The sequence below is a fragment of the Falco cherrug genome, chromosome 1 (genome assembly GCF_023634085.1).
Source record: "Falco cherrug isolate bFalChe1 chromosome 1, bFalChe1.pri, whole genome shotgun sequence".
Lineage (NCBI taxonomy): Eukaryota > Metazoa > Chordata > Aves > Falconiformes > Falconidae > Falco > Falco cherrug.
In genome coordinates this window covers 75304474-75330608 of record NC_073697.1, presented here as the reverse complement: position 1 = coordinate 75330608, position 26135 = coordinate 75304474, and the positions used below count along the sequence as shown (strand labels likewise).

The 26135-nt window shown below is 36.7% G+C and overlaps 1 protein-coding gene across 4 annotated transcripts in view; it reads left to right on the top strand.

Annotated features, from left to right (window-relative positions):
• CCSER1 (coiled-coil serine rich protein 1) overlaps positions 1 to 26135 on the top strand; it is a 713303-nt gene that overhangs the window by 442723 nt on the left and 244445 nt on the right. The gene's annotated exons all lie outside the window — the stretch shown is intronic.

Genomic DNA, 26135 nt, shown 5'->3' with positions numbered 1-26135 from the left:
CCCAGCTTTATATGCGAGCATGATGTTCTATGGTATAGAACATCCCTTTGGCCAGTTTGGGTCAGCTGTCCTGGCTCTGCTCCCTCCCGGCTTCTTGTGCACCCACTTACTGGCAGAGAGTGGGAAACTTGAAAAGTCCCTTATTTATAGTATGCATTACTTAGCAACTACTAAAATACCAGTGTGCTATCAACATTATTCTCTTACCAAATCCAAAATGCAGCAATGCACCAGCTACTGAGAAGAAAATTAGCTCTATCCCAGCCAAAACCAGGACACCAAAGTAGATATCGTGTTTGCTGGACGTGACTTGCTACTTGAGTGTATAGCTGTTGTCCAGAGGAGGAGGTGGTGGTGGTGTAATTCCTGGTGTATGGCTTTATTAAACAAAAAATTGGAAGAAAACTGGCAAGTTCAGCACCAACCCTGTCATCACTATTGCTTCAGTATTCCCTTACCCAGGACTGACTTCACCCAAGGATGTACTCTACACGCACCCTTACCAGGTAAGATAAGAAGGTGCTTGCACCAGCAATGTTCTTAAAACTTTCCTGCTAATACCTTTTCTTACCAAAGAGAAACAGTACTTGGATCTTATTACTATGCCATGTCGATCAGACCTCATAGTATATAATAACAGTTATTCAACTGGAGCAACTGTTTAGCACCTGTAGCTTTAGTTTCAAACAGAGAACATACTACTCTTATTTGAAAATAACATTTCACCAGTTATTCTTAAATGGATCTGAACTGAAAATAAAAGCAATTAACTAAATGTTCATGCAGGTGTTTGATGTGAATGAACCTTCTTCACAGGTGATGTTGCATTCTGTTGGCTGATTCTGTACCACTTAATATGGTATTGCTGTTTATCAATCTTATATCATCTGTTCTCCTTTTAATAGTCATCTTCAGTATCTTCTCTCAACCTTTTGGTCAGGCTTCCTGAAACTTCTTTGCATGTATAATTGCATAGTAGTTACTGTATTCATTGGAACTATCTTGAAAAAATTAAGTAGCAAATATATAATCTAAAGAAACAACAGAAATGAGCAGGTGCATATTATCCTTTTGAACTTTACCTTCTATGTTGAACTTTATCTGTTGCCGTTCTTCCTTCTCTTCCTCAGTACTAGAAATTCCTTTCTGTAATCATTAATGAGCATAGAAATGTCTACCTCTTGCTGTCTGTCATGTTTCTTTTTTTCCTCACCATCTTTATTATGGTAATATTTTCAGTCCTTGCAGGATACTGTTATCTGGAAGAAGATAGAGAGAACATTTTTATTGTGATGCTTTGGCACAGAGATCTGTATTTTGCTTAAAGAAATACTTAATGGGAACAGAGAGGGTTGTAAAAAAACCTGTATAAATCAGTGAAAGAAGAAGAATGGAACAAAACAAAAATATTTTCAGGATTCCAATGAGAAAACTAGTTTCACTTCTGAAATTAATAAGGTTTTTTACCTGTTCCTCCAAGGTCCATGAAACAATGCTTAAAATACCCAAATAACTTGTATTTCTAAACCTGTCACCTGATAGAACTGTTGCTAGCAGCTGTCATTTCAGCGCAAAACTGAAGATGGCCCTTTTGGGGTAAAGAGCGTAAAAGCTCGGATTTTAAGTTTCCTGTGAAATTACACATCATTTCCCATACATTTTTTTTGCCATTTCTTTGGTTTACATTCATTTTTCTGTAACTTTAAAAAACACTATGAACCAATAAGAAATTACGTGGGTGTGTGTTTGTTTTGGGTTTTCTTTTTCTTTTTTTTTTTTTTTTCCCCACATAGCATTCAAATAGTCTGGAAAAAAAATCATGATTATTGACAGATAATATTCAGACTTCAAGGAGACACAATCAGTGTCGGCAAAGTGTGGGCACTTTTATATGCGGAAGCAGGAACTTAATCTTAGTTTAATTGAAGTCTTAACAGTCTGATCAAATACTTTTTATTTTTTTATTCTTTTAATGATTCCAGTTACAGTATGTAAAGTTCCTGGTACCTACCTCTCTCTTTGATGTATTGCTCCCTCTTGTACAGCCTCTAGTGATCTTAAGGTCAATGGCTTCGGTTCCGCTGTGGTAGTGGTGGCATTAAAGTAAATCTGGTATCGCAACTCCTTGGCAGGAGTCTGATGGTAACGTTGATGATTTTTTTTTTCTTCACATTCTAACCCGGTTCTCTCTGATATGTTAGTTAACATGTTGTACATCTTGCTCTTTATTATTGTTTTCGAGTTCACATGACATCTCTGTTAACCTTACAACTGGTTTTACCACGCTTCAGAGGTTTCTTTCCTTCGATGGTGAGTAACTGGCTATTGCTGAGTCGTTCATAGTGCGGGGGCCTCTGGTGTAAAATGCCTGTAATTATGTGGATTGTTCATTACTGGAAGATCATTCTTCACAGAGTAAGTACTTGTTACTGGTCTCTCTAAGGTACAAAGACATAGCTGATAAAGCTGCCCCTGCTACCAAAACCGTGCCATTTAAGCCCAACACAAGGTGTTACACCACACAGCTATAAAAAGCTGAACAACAGCTGGTGCAGAAAATGGAATAGTAACCTGGTCATTGGATAGCTGCTCTTTAGAGCTGAGGTAAATATCCAGGCAGGCCAGACAAAAATACATCTTGGTGCCCACGTTCTTAGCTTGATCCACAGCCTGTGCCTTGTTACAAGCAATGGTGACGCTGTGTTAACTGGATGCAATGGCAAAGCAGTATTGACAAAGTACTTTGTTCCCATTCTGAGCATTGATATTTTAGCAAGTGCAGAGGTTTGTTATTTTAACTAGCACACATCGTTCTTTCTCCATGTGATGCTTTCGAAGCGGTATCAGGTAACTTGAGCTTGCTTTCTGTGCTTTCCTTCAGGGACTTCTGAAAGTGCGAGTGCAATGCTGGTTTATACAGCATAAGGGGGGGGGGGGGGGAAGTAGAAATTGAGTCACTGGATTTAAAATTAACAAAGGCGCAGAAATGTTAAAGCTAGAGTAAATATTCTGTGGTAATTGTTGAAAGGCTGAGAAGCAACAAGAGTGATTTTAAGAGCTGTAAGCAGTCAGAGAGCTAAACATGTTGCAAAATGCCTGGGGGTGGGCTCAAGAAGCAGAAAGGTTACATCCTGCTTGAATTGAAGAGAGGTTTTGTTGTTGTTGTTGTTTTTTTATTTGTCAGTTTTTCTTTTTTTAAAATAAACTTTTGAAGCAATTTCTGTATGAAAACATACAGAATAAATTATTCAGCTGTAGCTCAATATGCATTCGGGCCAATAAAGGATTCCTATAGCTTAGGATGTTTACAACAGGTCTCTAAAGGAATTTGAAACATAATCATTGAGGCTGTTTCTGGGCACAGGTACTGTGTGCATGGTGAAAGAGCTGTGAGTTTTGTTGTTCTTAAATAGTTAGAACAGTGGCTTATCTTCTGGAGCTGAGTTTACCCAGTGTTAACCAGTGGTATTTAAGTATATGTACACTATTTGGTCATTAGGTTATAGTTTAATCTGCTCAGTAGGCTTTAGACTTTTTTTTGGTGTTAAAACTGCAAGAGCTTAGGAGGATAAAGTTAGCATGTAATATATGACCTGTGTTATATCAATAATAGAAACTGAAAAAGCCATTTCTATCCCTGACCTATTACTAGTACTTTCTCAATAGAAGTGCAGTGACAACTATATCCAGGCTGTGTACTCTGACTTCATTTCAATACAGTGCTCTTTTCGTATTCATTTATTCATTTTTAGTAATGGAAGTTTCTACTTCTTACGAGTCAACAGAATATTAACATTAATGATAAAACAGCAAGAAGGAGCATGAAGGGAAAGGATTATAAATGAGATTTGGGGAATAGTAATACTTTTCTTTTGTAGTATACAAAAAGGCATTAAATTGAAAACAGAATCTACTAGATACCAGCAATAAAAGGGAAAAAAAATATCTGTTTGGTGACTAGGAAATGCACTGCAGAAAACCTTGCAAAGATATTTTTGTATGTGCTTGTATTAAATCATGCTGAAGTTGAAAGCATATGAATTAGATACCATATTGCAACTTTATATTCAATACCAGGTTCATTATTTTCAGGGAGATTTTTATTAAAACATGCAGGAAAAACTTGGTGATGATGTTATTAACTATCATGATGAAATTAAGTGATAGCTTTGTATTTGACACTAAAATAGGGGGGGCTTGATCTATGTTGCGTCATGGTACATACATATTACTGAATATTTGGAGGGAAGTGTCAACATCTTTACTGTCGTAATATTATGTTTTAAGCAAAGAATGAGGAAAGCATAACTGCATGAGAGGAGCAGATGATAAAGGCAGAAGGATCATCATACCTTAAATATATGAAGCAATTTTAAGTGCACACATCAGAGCCATGAGCTTCCCAATGTGCAAGTATTAAAAAGTGGCCATGTTAATATATATTTGTGCATCTGTGTACAAAATATTTCATCTTCCAGTCTGTTAAATGATCAAGGAGAAAATATTAATGCGGAGAGAATACTGGAGTCCTGTCAGGTTATGAATAAATTCTGCAAAGAGAAACCTAGGAAATTGCCAAATTTCAGGTATTAAAGAAGTAAAGACAACATGAAGAAAGACAAGTTTCAGTGGATAAAGTGGAAATTTGCAATAGGAGCAGTTTGATGGTCTTACCTAGCATCAGTGGAGTCAGCTTTTAAAATCCTGTATGTTTTGTAATCATCCAGTTACCCTGGAAAGTAATGGTAACTCGATTGTAACGCAAGTAATTGCAGAATATGAATAAAAATCCTAAGACTAATGATGAACAATTTGCTCTTCAGACATTGTCATGTATCTTCTCATACTCCCACTGTCACAAGTTGTTTTGAAGACTTGTGGAACTGTCCCCTGACACTAGGAGGCACTTGCTAGAGAAACAGTAGCTAGCAGATTAGTTGCCCACCAAAAGCTGTTTCATATATATATGTATAGCAAAATAATCCCAGGAATTTTAAATCATTGTGGTAACTGGACATTGTTTCTATGTGAGAATCTCTCTGAATTGCAAAAGTGTTGATAAAATGAGCTGAAGCCACGGATAACGTTATTATGAGACTCTTAGGAAATGACAAGAGCATCCTAATGAGCTCAAGGCATGGCTATGAGGTGGTATCATTGTTCTTTCCTGTTTTTTAATTGGGATCTAGAACTAAGGGGCTGGCTGTGTTCCAGGAGATGCTCCAGGGTAGGCTCTCCGTGGGCCACGTTTCCTTCAGGGCATATGCACTTCCTCCAGCACAGTGTTCTCCACAGGGCACCGTGTAGACATCTTCTCTGGTTCCTGGAGCACCTCAGCTCCCTTCTTCTTCAGACTTTGATGTTTGCAGGGCTTTTTCTCACCTTTTTTCCCTTCGAGCCTCCACTGTCTTGTATTCCACCCTTTCTTGAATATGTTTTCACAGAGGTGCCACTATCTTTACGGATGCTCACTGTTGTTTGCGGACCCACTGCAACAGTGATTCTATTGCAGAGCTGGTTGGAAGTGTCTGTGTCTGGCACAGGGCAGCCCCGATCTCACGGAGACCATCCTGCAGCCCTCCCAATACCAGCACCTTGCCACATAAACCTGTTGCAAAAGCAAACAAAAGCAAAGCGTAACCTCTCAGTTGACCTGAATGGGATAAACATTAATTATCTTATAATTGGTATTCATGTTAGGGAAATACTTCCCTGGATTTACAGATTTGCTAATATGTGACAGATTAGTGTTACAAAATGCTTGATTAGTTGTGTGTATTTAGGCACCTAGCAAATTCAGAAACTAATGAAACACAGTGCAACTTCTGTTCCAAAATACTTGGATACACCAGCACCTGGTGCTGTTAGTAACAACTACTTTGAATTTGCCCTTGGAGTGAGAGAGACAAAGTCTGTAGAACTTCCATTGGTGCCTCAGGCCCAGAGACCACCTTTTGCTACAGGAGCTGGGCATTGCATCAAGTGTGTCAAATAGATGGCCCATGCCTCCGGCAGAAAAGTTTTACAAATAACATCTCTCCTCTTTAATTACAATCTCAGAACAATTACCCTTCATGAATTACACCGAAACTGGGGTTTTGCTTGCAAGCTGGTCTGAAAAATCAATAAATTGACTGAGATACTGTGTTAAATTGCGTTAATACTGGAATTCATTCTTCATTATATGGAGTTAAGAACAAGTGTTTGGTTTAGAGGTGATTTGGGTGTAGCTGGGACTGTGTTCAATTTATTTGGGAGAAAATTATCTATGTCAGTGAAAAGGTCTAATCTAAACAAATACAGAAACTGGTATTTACTCCATGTTCTATTGTGATACAGACTTCCCTTATTCTCATATGACATAAGCTAGCAATCAGATTTTGTATCAGAATGGCCAAATTAAGGATAACATTTTTTTAAGAAGGTGATACTGTCCTTTTATTGGCAGTGGATTAGTGTTGCATTTAATATAACTATTCTGGAAAATCTTTGACCAAGTGGTGTGCTACATCTTTACTAGCAGTCCTGTGTATGTGGTGATTATTTATTGTGTTTTCTGTTAAACCCATACAACGTTTGAGTGTGCAAGATTGATGTCAGCCAAATAGGAACGGAACAACAAGCAGAGTTTACCTTTCAAAATTGAGCCACAAATTCTGTGGTAGCCATTTCACAAGCATTTGTCAATCAGCAGCAATTTAATCTGTGGGAGTAAACTACTTGACAAAATTATAAGAATAGTCTCTCACAGAAATTTGAATAAAATTTGTGTACATACATTGCTTATACCTGCTCTTTTATTATTAGAGAGTAAGTTTTCCAATCTTTTTTAAACAGTACAGGTGTGAACTCAAGAGTAACCTAAATAGCAAAACCATTATGAATTCACTTGTTATGGAACTCCTAGATGTGATTTGAGTGATCTGACTGGTAAAGTAACATAGACAAGGAGTGTGAAAGACAAAACAAGAACAAAACTAGTGAGAACAAGGAGGAATCCATCAGAGTCTACCAACATCCATCCAGTGTTTTGTTTTTAATATTTCCCTTTGCAACAAATATGCACAAAGAGCAATAGGTCTGTCTTCGGAAGGTCTTTATACCTCAGTGCTCTTTCCTGATATTGGCCCATAGGAGAGAAAAAATCAAAAGAAAAAAACAAGTGCAAAGGGATGATACTAGTAAACTGCCATTTACCAAATCAGATTAGGGATTTTTATCGACCTGGATACAGGTAATTGCTGGTAGAATATTTATTTGTTTATGTATGTATTTATTAGTTTAGTTTATTTCCCTTGTGATTCTCTATTGTGCCAACATCCTGAAAGGAATATCTTCTGGTTTGGGTTTAGTTTGATTATTCTTCTTTGTGGTATTACTTTAATTAATGTGGTTCTCATCGTCTTTAGTAGTGATAAAACTAGTATGCAATGTTCACTATTTTTTAATGGGTGTTTTTCAGAGCTATACTATCGCTGTAGTTCTGCCTTTATTGAACATGCTTATGCTGAGAAGCAGATTAAGTAAATATCATGTATATGGGGCACATATTGCCAAAAGAAGGTGCCAAATATTTGAATCCAAGAGCTTTTGATAATCTCTTAAGCAGAAAGGGAAGAAATTAGTTGGCTGACTCCATTCCTAAACCCCAGGTTTTTCTGTCTTCCTTTCTAAAATCTCTTGTTGCCATGTCTGCAGATTTCTCTTGCTGTTGGGAATATTTGCAAACTCTGTTAGTGGTGGGGCTTTTGTTCTGGCTCATTATTTTCCCCTGCTGTTGCTTCCTTGCTCATTTCCTTTTATCTTGCTGTATTGTTTTTATTCTCTCTCCACATTACAGTCCCATTTGGCTCATCCTCTCTATTCTTCCTTTTCTATAAAACATATTTTTTATCACCCATAAAGCGTGCTTCTAAAACTTCAACAATAACAGAAACCATAAAGTCACGCCCTTTCTTTTAATTTTTGTTTTTCCTCAGTCTTTTTCTTATTTTTAGGCAGAAGGGAAGAAAAAAACCCCACATCTAAGACAAAATACCCATACAGAATAGTTCTCAGGGACTAGGAAGTGATATTTTTCCTCTCGTTCTGAATGCTAGCTGCTGTGTTCAAAATCTATGAAAAAAAATATGCCATTTTCAATTCTGTGAATATTAAGGTAGTTTTATATATCTTTTAAAATGTCTAGAAAATTATATTGGTTTACTCCATCTTGTATCAAGAAAGAAATTCCTGTAAAATTTGTTTAGGCACCCTTTGGTTTTCTTAACTATTTGTAACAGATTCTGCTAGTTGGCAACTGCATAGAGAACAGCTATTTTCAGCTGACCATGCAGATGTAGAATTTAATTGAAATACTTTCAAATCCTTTTGGGCACCTACAAAAAACTTTTTAGACTGCCAGAAATCTAAAAAGTGCATTAGTGCTTTCTAGTACACTTTATATTCCATACTGTAATGGATTTTCAGCAGGCCCTGCCACTGTTCTGGCTAAACACAGAATGCTTGCTGTGTGTTTATCATGTCACACATTCATGGAAGATCCTAGCACAATAAATAGGAGGGTGTGAAGAGAGCACTGATGGTATATATTCCTCTTTCATATTGCTGGTCTGTTGTTGTTGCATACAAATAGCCATAAAATTCTTAAAGCTAAGACTTCTTAAAATTCTAGGTGAGTGAGTTACTTTTATAGTAAAGATAGAAGAATTTAATACTGGGCAGCTTTCCTTTTTCTAAAGATGGTCATTTCAGCTTTGTTTCTATCCTGCATTGTTCCAGGATGGAACAGATAGATAGATCTGTTGCTTCCCCTTGCCCTTTGCTTGTAAGTAATGAATGTATTGTGCTGCTTTATTTTTGAAAAATTTCTGCATAAACATTAAAAAAATGTTCAAAGATGTTCTCATTCAATACTCATCTTGTATTAATTCAAATATATTATTGCAGGACGAAATAAAAATCTTATTAAATACACCTGGGAAAGCATACCCCTTGAAAACTTCGCATGGCAAGATTTTACCTCCTTCTCATGGGAGGGCCTCTAAAGTTCAGGTTAAAGAAATCAGTGAACTACCCGGTTGTCTAGAGAATTCTTATACAAGGGACACATGCTGATGCTTCAGATTTTCTTAACCGGTGGACTAAGAGAAACCTTCTACAGAAGTATTTATGGTGTACAGCTGAGTATCTATAGCCGGGGGAAGCTTTGTTGTGAAGAACAAGGGAGTGTAGACAGCCTGACTCAACTTCCTTTTCAATATGGGATGCTAGAACATTGTATTGAACTGTCCTGAGGTGCTAGAGTGAGTCACTCAAAATCTCTTCTGCACGTTTTCTTAAAATTTTTGTTTTCTTTTACACAAAGTAAATTTTAGGTTTTTTTCCTTTTTGCCAAAACTCATTAAATACAACCACAACAGTAATGTGGCTTGCTACTCTGTAACCCCTGGTTGCATAAATGTGTTCCACTGTGTGTGTGTGTAAGAGATGATGTTTCCAATAACTAGTGGGGAAAATTCCCACAGTACATGACAATTATTCAATCTTCAGCTCTCAAAAGAGTGGTCTAGGTAAGTTCTCAAAGGTTAACAAATACATTATTTCTGGAAGAAGTCTGCTGCCTACAGGGAACGATTTTCTTTTAGAAGGGGCAAGAGGGGAAGGCACAGGGGAGGGGAGCAGGGATGAAGACTGTACAATATGTTTAATGAAATACTCATTTTTTTCATACTTTTATTCAATCTTTCTTTGAAATTATCTGTGGAAGTTTCTGGTGCTTTCACTTCCTATTCTGGTAAACTTGCCTCATTAACCCATTACAGTTCTTTAATTCCTCAGTCTCTGTTGTGTCCTGTATTTTGACTCCCTCCCTCCCTTCTTTCTTTTCTTTCTTTTCTTTTTTTCTGTAGTTCCCTGACTTGTTCTTTGTCAGCATTTTGGTTTCTGTGCTGCTTCTGTGCTCATTTGTGAACAGTCATCTTCTCCATCTGCAGTTTTCACTCTTGCTTGAAATCTTCCCTTGAAATGTATCATTTTTATTTTCCTTGTAGTCGTATTGATAGTGCAGATCCAATAACTTGGAGTGCAAGCTTATATGGAGGTACCAGTGAAGTCAAAAGGGAAAACCAGGCTAGAATAAAATTTCCAATTGGAAAAAAGGGAAAACCGGGCTAGAATAAAATTTCCAATCGGGAAAAAAGTTATTGCTTATGTTTGCTAACATGTTTTATCTTACTCATCATCTATATCAGTTACCACAAAATAGGTTGTGTGTCCGTATTAAGAAAATAAGTTAAATCAAGGATTGTCACAAAAGTCTTAGCTATTTTGTCTTTTTTTGTCTTGAAAGTGTATTCACCAGGCTCTTGGTTATTGTTGAGTTACTGCATCAGCAGCAGGTTTCCTGAATGTGTATTGAATTAGCACATCAATGTTACTGGTAAAAGTAAGCATTGACTTGTGCATTGGCACTTCAGAAATAAAATTTATGATATTTAAACATCCTGACACTTTCTCCTACTGTTTGCTACCACTTTCACCAGCTTTGCCTTTAGAAGCCAACATCTGGCTACATAGTCAACATCTGTGGCAACAGTTTTGGCTGTATTTGGCAACTAGAGGATCCACATGACAGACTGTGCACCTCAGCTGTAATCTTTACAGTAGAGGTTTCTGGAGGCAGTGTTTTAAATCAGGGTTGCTTTGGTCCTCACACTATGGGGAACAGCTCTGCCAGTTAGCCCCATTTTTGATAACTCTATAGCTGTTGTAGAATTGCAGTGACTGAAGGAATTGCAGGAGGCCTTTGCCTACTTATAATACCTTATTTTCCATTAATTTCTATTACTTTGCATAACTTCAGTTCCAATTAAAAAAACCCCAACAAAACAACAAAAAAAAAACCCAAAAAACAAAACAAAACAAAAAAACCACAAGAAAACCCACATACAAGGTGTCTTTTGAAACTATCCTTTAAAATTACTCTACAGAGCACTTCAGGGATGTGACCAGTTTTGGGACAAAGCATATTTAATCCACAGGGCAGTTCAGACTCTTATCCTTACAGGCAAACTATTTCCTGGATTGGTTAAAAAAAGGCACAAGGAAGCCAGAATCTGTCTCTAGTGTACTTTATTTTATCACCAATTAGTTAGTTGTTATTTTACCATGTACAAAGTGGTATAGGCACTATGAATATCATAATATACGAAAGCTAGCTACCCATTGTAACTCCTCTGAATTGAGTGCAAACTTTCCAAAGTAATTGATCAAATGATCGATGATTATAAGAAGCAGTGTGCTGATGTTGGATAGCTGTGCTGGCACCCTCTTAATTTCAAAGGAAGCTATATTTGCTGGGATAGGGGTTAGGCAGTAGCAACTCTAGCTTTTGCAGGTAGACTGATAGCCGTGCTTGAAACCTTTTCTTTTTGTTGTCTAAATCATTTATGATGCCATTAGTTAAGCAACATTGGCAAACCAATTTATAATTGTACATGTACATGATTATACTACCTATACAAGGATTACAGTTTCATCACTAGATGTAAATGGAAACAAAATCCAAATCACAGCATACAATGTCAAAGGATTTCTAAGGGCAATATAATAATGTAAAATATCACAGGTGCTTTTTTCCACATTGTAATAGCATTGCCTTTTCAAAAGGGTGAAGTTACTTCCTACAAACAAACATTAACTTCAGTAACTCATCAGGGTTACTATTAGTTGGAACAGTGTAATATGCTTCCGCCAGTTCTCTCTAAGGTTGTGCTACAATGAATATTTAAGATCCAGGACATTCTTACAACAAAATTTAAAACATCATCTTGAACAGTGTCTTCAAAAATAAACTGGTTTCTAAAACCAGTCACCACTGACATTTGTTGGTGAACAGGGTCAGATCAGTACACAGATCCTTATCTTCACTAAAGATTTTGCAGACACATGCAACTTACTAGGAGACACCTTAATATGCTAAATCTTATAACACATTGGTCCCTATAGGGAGATGTCTTTAAGTACCAGCTGCAGTCATCATCCTCCCAAAACCTTAATATAGTTTGTGGATTTGGATCAAGGTAACTGTTGGAATTTTAAATATCTTTGCAATGTAAATGACCCAGGCACAACCTTTTTATGCAAATATGAGGATCTGGTAGGCTTTGTAGAAGAAACAATAATTATTTTAAAGTTTTGTTGAGGGTTTTTTGTGTTTTTTCTTTTTTTCTCCTTTTTTTTTTATAGAGCACTCTTTCATTAGTGCATCTCCTTTTTTCCCACCATTATACTCTCAATTAGCATAATGCAGCTTTTCTGGTGTGAACCTTTTGTACATAAAATGTGCTAAAATCTTTATCTTGTACTAATGAGTATTAATTGCTGTATCACTTTGTATGAATGCATGAAATTGTCATGGCTAGAAGTAAGGACTTTTCAATGTATTTCCCTGGAAGAGGTTTCACCATTGCTAAAACAGAAATCTGCTTTGCCTTCAAAAGCTGCAGATAGGCTGCTGTGAAGGGTGTCAAAGATGGGATCTATCCTTTTTTTGTTGTTTTATAATGGGATCTAAAATTGATTATGTTTTTCATTTATTGTGGCATAAATAATGTGACATTTTTTGTACAGTTCATGTGAACACATATATCAGGATTGATGTAAAAGCCATTTACAAATTATAAGAACTAGGAGGGACAGCGGTGGCTTGTGGTTTCCTTGGTTTTGCTCTCCAAATTCAAAAAAATATGTAAAAGTTATGCCTTGCTCCCCTTCCACTGAGTTTAAGGGCTGCATTCCCTATCAGTCTCTATCAAAAAAAAATAAATATTTGGATGAGGTAGGCAGGTAGTATTTATTTTTATTATTACTACTGTTCCTTGCACTGTGACTGGAGAGACCAGGGGACTGCTCATTTGGAATTTAGAGAATCTTACTACGTTTGCAAATTGAATCTGAATTTTTCTACCTGCAAAGTGCTTGGTGAAAACATTAGAGTTTTAAATATAATACAGTATGCATATATAAAGTAAAATGTTATGTCATTTTATCTCTGCCACTGTTTGGCTTTGTATTACCTTTGTAGTTTGTTTAATTAGGTTCTGATCACACCCAGGTTTTTTTTAATGAAACTACATGGCATAGAAGGCCACAGTGTGAGTATTCAGGCATTTGCCACTTCTGAGGCAGAGGGATGTAAATATTCTGTCACCTTTTCTCAGCTGTTTCCCGGTTTTTAGCATGCTGAACTCTGGGATCCTGATCCATGCAGAACTATAGCACTGCGCCAAGTTGGTCTGCTCCATCCTAAGCAATGAGCATTGCAGTGTCTGTGGCATGGGCATGATCTGTGCTTTTGTAGATTTTCTTCTACTACGAAAATTTCTGAAATGATACTGAAGTATGTAGGTCCCTTTGTTTAAAAAAAAAATAAAAATAAGATGCTGACTTCATTTAGTCTATTACTTGAGCAAGTGTGAATCACAGTTAATCTCCATTTGCATATGCTATTACAAATACTAATTAATCCTATTTGCAAAAAGAAATTATGATTAATGCATATCCTTAAAATTAACACCTAATTACATAGAATATAATCTCTAAATTTGAATAAATAGAAGTTACAGTTTTGAACACTGTAGATAGTAAGCAATTTTCTGAACTTACATTTGCTTGTGCTAATTAAAGACTGCTTCATTGTATTTATATTTGCAAACATGTTTTCTTCTCATTACCTAACTTAGTGCTCTGTGAACAGAAGAAAATAACATGCCATTTTTGGCACAGGTCCAAAATATGCATTGTAGACCTGATTTTGAGTCATTTTTTGATGAATTGAACTAGTTAGTGGCATTTTATTTAACAGGTGCTATTGATTTAATTAAATTTACCTGCACATAAAAGGGAGGGAAATTCTGTTTTTTGTTTTTGTTTTTTTTACCATTTGTATGAATGCCTCTTTTTTTTATTCTTGGGAAGGTAAACCCTTATGTAGTCATAAACTCGCTCATGGTGTACAAATAACACATGGGTCAGTATGCAGTAGAAGAAATTTATTGTGCTAACAGTAATAATTATTTGTGAAGATTTTTTTATATACATTTTTTTTCTGTTCTGATATGTAAGCACAATTTGAAATGTGGGCAATCAAAAATTCTGAAAGAGAAAAAATTTTCTTGGAGGCTTTAATTTTGGTTCTGTTTTCAGTGGAGATTAAAAAGTGCATATGCATGTTGTGATGAAATATGTAATTTGTATAATGTGGTAGTTTAAGCAAAGTACTAATTTTCAATTATGATAAGCTAAAAATAAAATTTAACAGATTTTATTTTTATAGTTGGTCTATTAGAAACTACCTCTTTCTAAATTAAATTAAAACCCATAGCTGAAACCCAATTATTATCTTGTATTTAAACCCATTCACTGCTTTCAAATAATTTTAATTGCTTTTAGTTTCCTACCATGAGTCAAAAAGTTATTTACAAACATTTACTAACAAGAGTTAAAAAATACATACATTTTTCACCATCTCATAAAATAAGTTATTATCAGTAATTATTGAAATATTTGTTGTTTTGTTTTTTGGATATACCTGCTATCGTAATGAAAAACCCCAACTAACTATGATTGGGGAAGACTTGCAAATACATTTGATCTCAGACATTTTAAAAACTATTATTATAGTTATTGTATTTTCTACAATACTAGTTCAAGTTTCTATCTTAAATAAATAGAGGATTCCAGACCACAGAGGATCTTGACATTGCCTCCATGGTTAACATTGGGCTTCATAGTGGGGCGTAATGCCGGTCAGTGTTGTAACCTTTTTTTTTCCTCTGGTCACATAATTCCATGATATGGTGATGGGTAAATCGTCTGTATTGAATACGTGGAAAGCTGCAGCATAGACTGATGAAGAGATAAAACTCAATGAAATTGCTCAGTAAGCCTAATTTAGAGGTTATTCAAATTAACTAGAGATAACCTTATTTGTAGAGATGCAATGACTATCCAGTGTTATTTTCCTTGGACCATTTTCCTGTGAATTCACTTGGTCTGTGAATTTCAACTTTAGGGATGATGCTGAAGGGCTTGTGGTTATACTTAGAAATATTTTAAAAGTTGCCAAATGTATTATAATTTTTCAGGTTATCATGTGTTTATGCATTCTCCTGAATAAAAAATGAACATCAGTTTTAATTAATGGGCTTGTTTCTGTAGGTTTTTCATCAATATGGTAACTGTTTACATGTATGTGCTCTCGATTTTTTTATTAGTTACTTGAAAAAACTTTGCAAGGTAAGCTTTTGAGATGCATTTGTTGGAGGCTGAGTCTTTAGATGTTAAACAAATGCAGTCGTTGGGGGGGGAGGGAAGACATTGAATGGATAGCAGCTAAGGCAAAACCTGTTTGATTAGTGGAGACTTACCTGATATTTCCAGGTCTGTTTTCTTAACAGTGCTCCATCCACCTATGACTGTTGAGGCACTGTCACATTATTGTATGCACCTTATTTTTTAAAAAAATCTGTGATCTAATCCATTTTTGGGGCCAGAAGAAGACAAAGATTCTGTATGCAAGAACAAAACTTTATTGGGATTGAAGTAGCAAGACGAGGGTCTCTCAAATGATTTGATCAAATGATTGGCTTTTGTTTGCATTGATTTCAGAAAACTTGAACCCAATCCTCTGTTTGCAAGTTTCCGTTATTATTTGCATCTTTTTAACCTTCTGTGTCTTCACATGTGTGTCTTCACTCATTTTAAGTTCTGAAATCAAGCCCTTTGCTCTTAACCTCATATTTATTCACCAGGTCTGTGGAAAGCATGTTAATCAACATTCACATGATGTGATACTGCTGTGTCACTGAAATTTCTGCAGATTTCTGTGCAGTTGCCTACCTCGTATAACATGTAACATTTCATCAAAGCTTTAAAAGTGATGGATCTTATTCACAACTGCAGATTTGATTTTTAAGTACTGATGACTTTTACTCTAAAATTTGGATTTTTTTGTCTGTTTAAAGATTTTCTAGGAAAATTCTTCAAAATCAAAACACATGGTATGATAAATAGAACAACCTGGGATTCAGTTCACTGGGATTCAATTTAGGCAAATTAGTTACTCAGTAGCTCCCTGGTTCTCCACTATTTTTAAAACTTAAACTATGTAATTTATGCATTGTTGTTTTTAAAATAATGTTGCTGTTGAACTTAAAGGACTGTCCACAAGATGTGATCCATCAATAATTAATGTACTAATGCCATACTAATTGCCAGGGATTTACAGAAGCTGGAAGCAATCACTGCCAAGGCAATTTGAGTCTCCGTGTGCGTCCTCATTTGAGGTACTCGCTTCTGCTGTCATAATTACTTGAATGTCACATTTAAATGTTTCATCTTTTTCAAGACCTTAAGAAAGCAGAGTGACTGCAGTTGGCAACACCAGTTATCTGCAGGGAGAGATTCTGAATTGCTACCAGAACCTGTATTGCTACAGCATTTTCCACTTTAGCTCTTCCTCACTCTTGCTGAAAGTTCAGATAAATCAGTGTGGTTGCACATACTGGACAAATTTCAGTAAGAAGTCACTTTATTCAGAAAATTATCAGCAAGACACCCAAAATAATCTTTCTTGTCCATTTGGTGCTGGAAAGGTGTCCAGAGGTTGCTGCTGTGTTTTGGGAATGCATTTCAAGATCAGAAACAAAACACTTTGTGAAAGTCCAATGGAAACAGAAGGAGATGAGCAAAAGGTCTAGAAACCACCTCTTGAGAGAATTTGCTGGAGTCTGGATAGCTTAAGGAAAAGAAGCCATGTTAGAAACTTCAATGTGGATTTCTGAGCACCTGTCTGCATAGCAGTTATCCTGCAATGTGGGTACTGCATATAAACAACGGTGAAGTTGAGATAGTTAAAGCTAAGTCAGATGGAGAAAAATATCAATTTCTTTATTAATGGGAACCTGGGAAGTGAGATTTATTAGCAAAAGCAGCCCTCAATGATCCAGAGCTGAGGTTACCTGAGAAGGATCGCCCCTGGGATTCAGTTCCATCACAGAGCAGGCTTGTGTCCTCCTGCTGCTGCCTGCAATGGTGCTGAACTGCTCGTCCATATTATGGACCAACAACTTAACTCTGCAAAAAATGACCGATATCCTGCTGGCTGTCTAAAAGTGCAGGAGCTGTTTAATACCAGGGCTGGCAGTTTAAAGGGCCGTATCATGAAACTGGGAAGAGTAGGTGATTACAGGGAAGCCGAACTCCTCCCTGAAGATGTTACTCACTCCAGCTAAGCCTGTCAGTGGGAGTTTGCCACAGAATTTGCACTAGCTCTCACCAGACAGGCTGGTGAACCAGTTCAGGAGGGTATTCACTTCTCTGTCGGGTTAGTTACCACTGGCTGAGCTCCTGCCCTGGCTCCCTGGAGTGCCAGAGATATGCCAGTGCTGTTAAGAAGGGTGCAGCAGGAGCCGCTACGATACCATGGCTGTAAACTGCAGCTGGCTGCTGTACCGCTTCAGGTGTTCATGAAAGCAGAGGGCCCAGGGACAATGTAGTGTGGCTTCTCCATTTTCCCCATAATGGACAGTGATTTTCAGGTATCTGGGGTAGTCTCAGAGGGCTCACCATGCCACTCACCTGTGATGGTCACCGCTGCTTACATAGTGGGTAGGGCTGCAGGACAAGACAGTAGAGCCCAAGCTTTGACTGATTTCTGGTGCTGTGGAGGAGTAGCATCTTGCTGATGTAAGGAACTGAACTTGAACTTAACGTGTTACTCTGTTGATCCAATAGTTTTTGAAATGTGGGATCAGAAGAATTATTACTTTGCCTTGAGAGTTCACGGGGATAAACAGAATCCAGTTTAAATTTTAAATTTGGTACAAATAGCCTGAGTTCAGGCCATGGAAAGAGTACATGCATGCTCAGGTTTTTGCATGGGTGGGTATATATTCTTGCCAGCATTTCTAATGTATTAAATCCTTGAGTAATCAATCCTGAAGTGCCACATAGTATAGTAAGTTGATAGACTTGTTTTTTTAAATAAATGGAAGTGAAAGTACTAATTTTGTTAACTGTGTTTTCAACTGGGTCATTAAAAATAGTTCAGTTACCATATGTACCATAGTGCTGAAACCCTGAAGCTATTGAAAGGGAAGCCTTAAAGATGTACTTTATGTTTGCTAGGAAAACTCAATGCTATTAATGTCAGGCTGGCAAGAGATAAATATTTATTCATCAATATTTCATTTAGACAAATTTATCTTACCGTTTTCAAAGGCACCCATCCTTAAATATATTCCCCAGGCTCAACTGAAGAGTCTTGGTGCTTATCTTGGTTCTTGTCATGTTTTAACTCTGGTCAGCAACTAAGCACCAAGCAGCTCCTTGCTCACTTACCCCAGGTGGGATGGGGTGGAGAATCAGAAGAGTAGAAGCAAGAGAAGACTCAGGGTTGAGATAAAGACAGTTCAATAGGTAAAGCAAAAGCCATGCACGCAAGCAAAGCAAAACAAGGAATTCATTCACCACTCTCCAGCAACAGGCTGGTGTTCAGCCATCCCTGGGAAAGCAGGGCTCCTCATGCATAATGGTTACTTGGGAAGACAAAACTCCATAACTCTGGATGTCCCCCTCCTTTCTTCTTCTTCCCCCACGTTTATATGCTGGGCATGATGCCATATGGTATGGAATATCCCTTTGGTTAGTTGGGGTCACCTGCCCTGGCTGTGTCCCCTCCCAGTTTCTTGTGCCCCCCCAGCCTGCCCACTGGTGGGGTGGGTGAGAAGCAGGAAAGACCTTGGCTCTGTGTAAGCCCCGCTCAGCAATGACAAAACCATCCCTGTATTATCAACACTTTTTTCAACACAAAGCCAATACATAGCCCCATACTAGGTACTAAGAAGAAAATTAACTCTATCCCAGCCAAAACCAGTATGTTGCATAGCTTTGTCCTTAATCTAGCATCCTGCAAACCCCTAACTATAGGAGTAAGATTTTTACATAGTGAATTAACTCAAAATGTTGATTTCTTTCTTTTTTTGACAGCTATTCAGTCAAATGTTGCTAGATCTGATGGGATGAATTGAATAGTTTTCTTTGTTTAGGGTGGAGGAAGGAAAGGAAGAGAAGCAGTAACTAATGACAGTATGGTTCTCCACTACGCTTATGGTGCTCCAACAGCAAGATGCTAACTGAAACGGTTCCTCCTTTCCACGTAGCATTGAATGTAGTGATTGTGGAGCCAAGGTTGTGAGTCAGTTGACATGGTGAAGGAAGTCCACCTGTCCCAACTTGTCCTAGAGCATCCTGATCTCTTGAGCTGGCTTAAAGGGGTGGAGGGATGCAAGAACCCTCTGGTTTCTCTTTCAGTGCAGCTTGCCTCTGCAGCAGGTTAGTTGTGGCAAAATTAAAAATTGTACTTTGAGTTGTGAGAGGGAAAACAAGGAGCGAAGCAAGCTGACACAGCTTCCCAGGACACTCTGAGAAGTGACTGTCAGTGGTAACACACACAGGTGCTCCTTGGGCAGCATCAGGAACCAGTGTTGCCAAGTGGCACAGTGGGAAGGAAACTTTTCACTGGAGTCAGGACTTTTTTCTGGTGGCTGCTCATAAGCAGAGTACTCTCATGTGTGGCAAGCCTTGGAGAAACATGATGATATACCCAGAGAGCCTGGAGAACATTCCTCATGCTACTACAGACCTTCCTTGAGAGGGAATGCTGCAAGCAGGGTTCTAGAGAGCCACAATGCAAATGTCCAGTGCTACTGAGGAGTGTGACTAGTGAGGCACTAGCAGTTGACAGCCCACATTCTGGATGATGTAATCAATTCATTGATGTAGTCAATGTTATAAATACCTTCAGAATTATTTCCTTTGTGTTATGGGCAGCGGTTGACAATAAGGGATGGTGACATGGATAATTCTTTTTGAGAAATACAAACATCACAAGTTCTTCTCTGAAAAGCAAGGTGCTTAAAAAAACCTAATCTTTACACACCACCAGGCAAAAAAAAAAAAAAAAAAAAGAACATGCACAATTGGTAATAAGAATAAATAAAGAAGATAAAGATCAGAAGGAGGGAAAACTTTCATAGGGATACTGCAGTTGAATTTCAGTCTTACCAAAAGCATTTCTCTTCATCTCAAAATGATACATAAGTCTAAATTAGCATATTCAAACAGAAGTAGTCCATGCCTGGGTTGTAGGTGCTATCACCAATGCATGATACATATGAAAATTTGTATTTTACTATTTGCACAGGATTACCACTCAAATAAATTCATAGCTTTTGGAAAAATGCAGAAGTAGTTCTACATGTTGATTAGGTACTTGTTGAAGATAAAATGTTGTAATATATTTTACAGCCCTGAAGGGGACAATGAATTGATGTCTTAATATTGGTATTTTTGCTTTTTCAGTGTCATTGGCATCTTACGCTGCATATGTAGCTGTGATGTCACTCAGTGTTTTGAGGATTGTTCTGGAATGTCTGCTTTACTTTTCTGTACCCACTTAATTTATCACCACAGCATGGTTTAGCAATAAGGCTTCTGAATTCATTATTGGAAAACCTGTTTTCTGACCTCATGCTTCCACTGGTGTTCTGTATGATCTCACCTAGGTAATTCTTCCTTTCTGTAATTGGTTTCTTTATTTGTCATTTACTGAAGTGCTTTGAATTCTCTGAATGTCAAGAATTATTATTTATTAGGAAAATGTACTGGCTTTTTTGTTACTATTTGCATAAAATATTTAAATTTGCGATACTGCATTATTGATTTATAGCAGTTTAGTAGAGGTAACAAGTGTGATGGCTTTGTGTCAACACTTCAAAGTAAAAATGAGTGTTCATAATACGAAAGCCATTAGCTAATGAGATTGTTATTAACAGTTTAAATAGGTAATTTTAAAAGCCTTATCTTTCTTTACTTAGCTTGAAAAGTAATACAGTGAGAGTCTTAGTGGGTCATAAATTGGCATAATTTAAATACCATTGCTCTTAATTTTATATGCTGCTCCTATTAAACCATGAAATGTATGTGCTCAGAAGTCAGTCTGCAGTTTTAATGTATGGCACTGGGCTGCTCTGACACTGCCACCATTGTCTGTTGAGATTGTCTGTAACATGCCCATACTGTGACGAGAGAGAATTATTGAATTCTGTAAGTAATGTATTATATAAATGAATTAATATAGCTGAGTCTGTGCCAGGTTGTTTGAACAAATTGGAACTTTTCTCAAAACTAAACTCAGAGTTCTGAAAAGGACAGTGTTTTCAACAATCCAGGAATGGAAGGATCAAGATTATTCTCTTTGTTCCTTCTGTTTCAAATGGAATGTTTATCAGAGGTTCACATGCTTTAACCTAAGCAGGTTTTGGCGGGTGTATTTTCTGTTGTTTTGTTGTTCAGGATTTTTGGGGTGAAGGGGGTGGTTCATGGCACTACACTTTGAATACTTTGCAGTGTGGTTTGCTGTTTTCTGCCTAATAGGTAAAATGTTTATTTTCTAATAAATCTGGAGAATTTTCATCTAAAAGTACATCCTACAGTGCTGAGATTAGACCAAGTTAATACTGATTTCTGAGACAGAATTCATCTAACAGAAAAATGACAGTAGGTTTCTAAAAAGATAACTTATTCTGGCTAAGATTACTGCCTGTATGTTTTTGGATGCTTAAGTTTTGGAACTTTTTATTACTGAGTAAGCTGTTTCATAGCAAAACAACAACAAAACCTGCAAATTTTTCTCCAGTAAGAGCAGTGCATGCTCAGATATAACTTTTGCATTATTCCCCCAAAAGCTCCATTAACATCTATGACACCCATCCCTTGATTTAGCATAAATCACAGTTACAAGTATGTGTGGAGAATTATATAATGTTGTTTAGAAGAATTTCATGTGTGGTGTTATTTTACTGAAGGTGTATGGGAGCATGGCATGGAACCATAATGCAGCGTGTTCTGCTTTAGCATGTTATGATAGGATTAATTTCTACTGTAGTTGATGCTATTCTGATTAATGCATCACAAAATATGGGCCAGCTGGACAGCAACGTACCCCATGAGCCTTATGATGTTTCTAAATTCATCATTCTTGATATGTAATATCTCTCATTTTCCCTGTGGGCCACTATAGCCTACTCTTCCATAGCAAGGTTGAGCTTCTAAAATACCAGGCTTAATGAAAAAGTAAAATATAAAAAAAGACAGAATTTGCTTGTAACCAGTGAGTCCTACTGTCTTTTATTATGGATGATCAATCAATTGACTTGCACTTTTGCATTCTGCTCTTCTGTTGGATTTAATGTAAGGGTGTGCCATTTTCTTTCTCTAATCTATCATCAAAATAAACCAGCATGTTAATTAAGTACTTTCTGATTGCAGATAGACACATTTTTGGGTTACCTTGTAAAGATTTCAGGACACTAAGTTTAATTTTACAAGCCATTTTGTGGTGGTAGTTTAGGTTTCTTTTTCCTCTTGTAGCATAGAAGGATTCTTGTCTCCAAACACACCCAACTGAGATTACACCTTCCTTGACAAGTCTGTGATACTATGACTTCAGTGAAACGCAAGAACTGTAAAACCTAAAATCTTCACTTACGTCTTATTGCCTGCTTCCTTTCAAGAAGGCATTATATTGAAAACAGTAGAGGATTTGGTCCAAAGGAAAATATAGTTTATTATGGAAAAAATATTTATATCTGAGTATTTAAAAAATATTTTGTTATAGTACATATCTTAATGTAACAGCCAGTTTAGTGAGAAGTCTAGCATTTGCTTGGAATGAAATCTAAAAAAATGTGTCCTGTTTCACTGGAACAAGTGGTGGCTCCAGAACTGACCTCTGCAACAGCATTTGTTGGGGATAAATAAAATGGAGAATGCTGTGGAAGGCAACAACCTCCTATTACTCTTTCACTTGCGTTCATAGTTTGCTGTTGCCTTTGCAACAGCTAGGACCTCTGCTTTTTCAGTATGATACAGATCCCATGATAAAGAACATCAGCCACATTGTGAAAGCCAGCCTGCAAGCAAGCAGTTTTGCTGAGGCAGCAGATTGTTTAGGCTGTGGAGATGTGCTGAATGATAGGTCACAGGAATCATTTTACTGAGTGTGCTAGAAATGGTGATATCCAAAACCAGTTTGGGCTGGTTTACATGTCTTTTGTCTCTCTTGCTGTACTCCATAGTGGAGGATTAACAAGTACTGTACTGGTTAATCCTTTGGGTGTCTGATCAAGTCTGGGGTTTCAATTTAAACTTAATTGTGAAAACTCTTTTCTTATGCAAAAAAATAGTTGGTTTGTGGTTGTTTGTTTTTTTTTTTTAAAAAAGTATTGCCCTCTTGTGTTAGTGTCAATTGAAACTCTTAATTCTGTTATTAAAGGATATGAGAAAATTGATGTGCTAGTATGAGTGCAAGCTTCAACAATGTGGCACAGAACTAATTTATATATCATCTTTCCAGAAGTATTAATTCTTATGAAGTGTTTTAGGTTACTTTGCTGATTTGCAGTGTTATGAGGGATAGCTGAAAATACAGAGAGAAATGTGGTTTTGTGTTTAATTAGTTAGAAGAGACAAGGTAAAATAGTAGCAGTTAACTATGTTTCAACAGTATAATTTGTTTTGCAGAAAAAATTACATATTTCATGGCTATCTTCAAGTTTGTACATCTAAAACTGCACTCTAATTTTATGCTGGGATGCAGCGTCATTAATGTTTAATAGAGAAATAAATCTAGGTATCATCAGCATAACAATGCTATATTCCTTGGATCTGAGTAATGTGTCTCATGTGGGTGGGCATGAATGGCAAGTAAGATGGGATAAAATATGCAGCTTTATGTAAGGCACTGTGGGGGACTGGTGAAGATCTGGATGCTATTCCTGAAGCACAGGGTAGTAATGTCCTATAAAATCAGAGTTATACCATAAAAGACACAGCAATATTAACATAAAATAAAAGGAAATAAATTTTTACTTCTACTTCATCTACAATGAAAGCCCACTATAAACAGACAAACTAGGGTTCTTTTCCATGCTACAGTAATTTACTTAGATCCAGTAGCTTGTATTCTGTAAAGAAAAAAACCAAACATTTTACTGACTGACCATATGAAAAGACAGCAATTTTGATTCATGCTGGTTGGTATTCGGTCTGTAGATTGTATGGCGATATAGAGAGAGCCTGTCTGCGTATCAGAACAGTTCACTTCATTCCCAGAAAGAAATACTACGGGAATCCTACTCAATAAGGCAGTATAAGCAGCAGCAGGTTTTTCATTGAAACTTCATTAGCTGATGATACCAATACAAATTTCTGGTGATGATAGGAATTTGAGGGCTAAATTACTGGTCTACACTAGGTATTTTTGTTTGAATGTACCTGGTGAGTCTTGAGACTGATACCCCAGAGACTAATAATCACAAATCAGTCTGTCCGAGTAAGCTGGAGGTGAATAGAGCAGCCAGTGTTTTTTCTAAACTTTTTTCCCCATGAGGCAGCTTGTGAAATACTACCAAATTTTCTAGGGAGACTTTTCAATATATTCCATGCTACAAACCAAGGAGCAGTCTCTGCTATAGAGCATCACGCTACTTTTCAGTTTTCAGAATTGCTTTTGCGGATTTTACAGTTTTTAATATTTAGCGGGGCGGGGTGGGGTGAGTGCGGGGAGTAGTTAGCTGTGGGTTCCATTTTCAGCCTTAGATCTCTCAGTGCACTGTTAATGCTACTTTGCATTTATATAGAAACATAAATCTAATGCCTTTATACATGTAAAGTTTCACTTATCTCCCTTAGAGGTGTTAAGTAGCATTTTTTCATTCTCTTTTTGGTAATTCTTCTCAGCATAGGCCCACTTTTTCTTTTCATCTGTCTAGCACTTAACTATCTTCCCACGTATTGCATCATTTGCAGATTTAATTAATGGCTTCTTCATTTAATGAATACTTGTAGAATGATGGTATTTTAACACTCATCCAGCCACTGGTGGAGTAGGCTTTTCATCTGCACTAGATGGAATTCTGTTATGATCAATTTTACTTATGGTTTGTCACTGATTGTGATTCATCAAGCGATGCTTTCAAGCCAAGTTAGTTTAATTTTGTTGTTAAACTTCCTGACATGATTTAACAGTCACATTGTATTGCTTATTAAATGTAATAAAATGTCTCAGATCAAGAACATGAGTAGTTCCAGAGATTTTTACATCTTTTTAAGTGACTTGTGAAAATTAAATGTTTTACAAGCGTCCAGTTAGACAAAAAGCAATTAGAAAAATTGGTTTTGAAAGCAGAAGTCTTCAAACAAATAGAATCTGAGGTCCAGTGACCCTGAGCACTGCCTTAGGAGTATTCAAAGCGTATACCCCAATTTATCCAGTTTAAATGTGCCATGGATAAAAGCAATGTTCTCTTCTGTATTAAATGGCAAAAATAGTACTGGAGAAAGAGAAATGCCTAAGTTCCTTGACTGTGTTTATGAAGGTTTTCAATATTTATAAAATATATTTATATTTATACACTTCTAAGGCTCTTTATGGCTGTCATTAACTTGAAAATTTCAAGTAATGAGGAGATTTAATAGCCTAAATTGGTTTATTTTTAGTTTGATGAATAAAGACATTAAATTAAATTAATGAATATAATAGACAAGTGGGATTTTGTTTGGCCATCAGTACAATTTTCCAGTCTGTTTTTGTTGTCTTAAAACTAATAACCCAAGTATTTACCTAAGAAAATAGGGCAAGATGAAGATCCTCACTCAAATGATTATTTTCTTTAAATATTGTGCTTTGGTGCAGCCTAAACAAGTTACCAGAATTTGTAGGGCTTTTTTCTCCTCTACATAAAAGAAATCTGAGTGATTAAAACTAATAGGTCCCATTTATCCTGCATCTATGAAAGATCTTCTATTTATTGTTATTAAAATATTTTCTCTCCTCTGTTTTTTTTAGCCGCTGCAGCTTTCTGAATTTGAAAGTTAGTGGTTCTTCTCCATCTTGTAGACACATGTTAGAGGTTTGTCTTTCTCTAAGAAATTTAATGATTCAATTATGTATGTAAGAAAAATCACATGAGTTGAAGGTGTACACTTACTCATTAAGGTAAGCCCTA